This window comes from Haplochromis burtoni, unplaced genomic scaffold (genome assembly GCF_018398535.1).
Source record: "Haplochromis burtoni strain Fernald_Lab_line unplaced genomic scaffold, NCSU_Asbu1 Contig_150, whole genome shotgun sequence".
Classification (NCBI taxonomy): domain Eukaryota; kingdom Metazoa; phylum Chordata; class Actinopteri; order Cichliformes; family Cichlidae; genus Haplochromis; species Haplochromis burtoni.
This window is the reverse complement of record NW_024582511.1, coordinates 411,131-414,035: the sequence shown is the minus strand read 5'-3', so window position 1 is coordinate 414,035 and position 2,905 is coordinate 411,131.

Here is a 2,905-nt window from a genome sequence, read left to right as displayed (position 1 = left end):
GTGCGTGCACGTAGCGGCCCCTCATCCATCAGTGTGTATCCAACCAGGCAGCAGCTCTGACTGCTGGCTAAGCACAAACAGGAATGAATTAAAAACACTCATTTACACACAAAGTCCGTCTTTTAGTCCCTTACCCACCATTCTTTCTAAACCGGAAGTCAGTCAGCACTCTGACCACAGCACACAGACACACACGGAGGCCAGCGCAAAGCAGCTTGTTTGCAGTTTTCAGTCCAGTTGCAGCCATCAGCCCTGCTGGTTTTGTGATGTTGCCTCCCTGAACAGCAGCTCTCGGCGGGTCAGGAACAGTTGCATCTGCTGGCTCCCGTGGAGCAGCAGTGCTCTCGGTGCTTCACAGTGGCAATAATCTGCATTAACAGCTGTCTGCGCCCACTCAGACACACACACACATCTGCAGGCAAACAGCAGCGCTCGGCAACATGCTGCTTTCTGTTTGAAGGCCTCTGGAAGAGTTTAATTAGGCCCGGTTTAATCCACAGGATGCAACGATCTGCTCTCATCTTCAAAATATCATACCATAAAAGCAAATTTATAGGTCATCTCCCCTCCCATGGACACAGTTAACTACAGCACATGAACCCTTAGCCCCTACATCTGTTAGTCATCATAATGGTCAGACCAGAGGAAGCATTTTGCACCCTGGAGATAACATTTCCAAACAAGTGAAAAACATTTGAAACCCAACAGGTAACATTTTGAACCCCACAGGAAACATTTGGAGGGCTTTTTGTTCTGCATAGCCGCCATCACAGTGCTTCTCTCATCCCCAGAGTCAGACATCAAAGCCTCATTCGTTTGTTTCTCTGGAATAAACCTGCTGCATTTAACCCATCCATCTCCACTCAGTTGGACTCATGAAATGCTGATAATAAACCCACCAAGCTCCAAACTCTTTCTTTTGCTTTGTACTTGGACAAAGGTAGGTGTGCTGGCGGTGCAGAGCAGGGGTGGAGGATGAATGCAGGTCCTGGAAAGAATCACAAAGGAACTTACTTCTTTTTTCTTTTTTTTATGGCACCAAATCACAACAACAGTTGCCTGGAGGTGCTTTATATTGTAAAGTAAGAGCCCGGCGATAGCAACATAAAACTCTCCATCATGTGACAGCATCTGATAAATCTGATAAAACTACCTACGACCTGTTTCTTTAGATTTGACTCATCTTCAGCAGTTTTATCATGAAGTAAATGCTCATTGAGAAGTACTGTCTAAAGAATAATGACATCATAATGAATAATGCCTGGACCTGATAGGTTCACAGCTCGTCCCAGTTTGCTCTCATTGCTAGCCAAGTTCTCAATTTACAGCAAACTAAAAACGAGCGTGAGGCCACGAGGAATTGGCACAGACAGCAAAATAGTTTTATTATTATCTCTGAAAAAAATGCAGAGCTTCTGAGCTCGTGGTTGTTGTTGTTTTTTTTTTTAATTCAAGATGCTTTTAGGAGTTTAACAAATGCAACAACCACAATAAAGAACAAATTGATAAATCATGCGAACGATGCAAACATCAAAGCAAACCCACCCAACAGGTCCTCCATGACTACCTACCAACATCTGACTAAGCAGCTTCTAATAATGTGTCGATAAAGGGCAACACATCAACCGTTGCTTTAAAAATTCAAGGTGTAAGCATATACATATGTGTCATAAACACATCAGATGCTTTGAAAGACGATCGAGGCAGAGGTGCGGTGCTGGTTCTGGTTTTCTCTTCCTGCTGAGCCACCCGGACGTCAAGAGGCTGCCGGAAGCCAGCAGTGATGCGGAAATGATTCGGACGAGGAATGGAGTCAATTAGGACAGCTGCAGCTCAGCGTGAAGCCCAGAGGAGATGAGAGACAGGGAGCTGCCCCCCCAGGGAGAGCTGGGGGAGGACAGGGGGGAGTTTCACAGAGTACACAGGAGGTAGTGGGACACCAACACTTTTTTTTTTTGCTTGATTTTAACCTTTAATTTAGGAGAGTGTTAGTCACATCAGATTAGATCCACTGTGGATTCCAGCTTCAGAGTATTTATGTAATAATACTGAGCACAGATTAGCTTATATTCAACAATGTATTTATTTTGAGTATTAGTTACTGTAAATGTAAAACAAGCAAAATATTTAAAAAAATCTAAATCCAAAATGAATTCAGTCAAATTCAGTAAGTCTTTTTTTTATTATATTCAAATCGTGATCTTTCCCAAAACTAACAGGACACTGAGTGAAAATAGAAGTCAGTGTAAAAATAATACAAAATGAAAACAAGTCCTGTGCCGCCTGCAGTCCTATGTCTATAAAAAAAAGAAACAGCCACACCACCTGGAGTCAGGCCAGTTTACAGATTATGACTAAAAAGACAAACATCATCACATGATGAGATGAAGCCAAGATGAAACTGCAAAAGCATGGAAAGAAACAGCTCAGGATGTGAAGCACGCATCCTCGGTCAAACACGGTGGAGGCAGCATTACTGCATGAGCTTTTTGTGGAACTGGGTCTCTGGTGTTTATTGATGATGTGACTGCTGATAGGTGCACTTAACCTCACATCACAATGCAAAGCAAAATGCAACCCAAGACTTTCTCAAGGCAACAAAGTGGATCTTTTTAAGGGCCAAGACAGTCAGATAGATAAACCCAACAGAGCACCTTTTCAGTAACTGAAGATATAACTGAAGCACAACTGAAGGTGGCTGCAGTAAAGACTTGCAGACCATCTCAAGAAAGAAACAGCATCTGTGATGTCTGTGTGTTAAAGACTTCAGACAGTCACTGAGAGGAAAGGGATAACAGACTGCGTAAAAATACAATACTTGTGTTGAATTGACTGAATTACTGCTGAAAGCCTGCACTTCATTCACATGTCTGAGGAGCTTGGAAAGAAAAGCGTCTGGACTTGT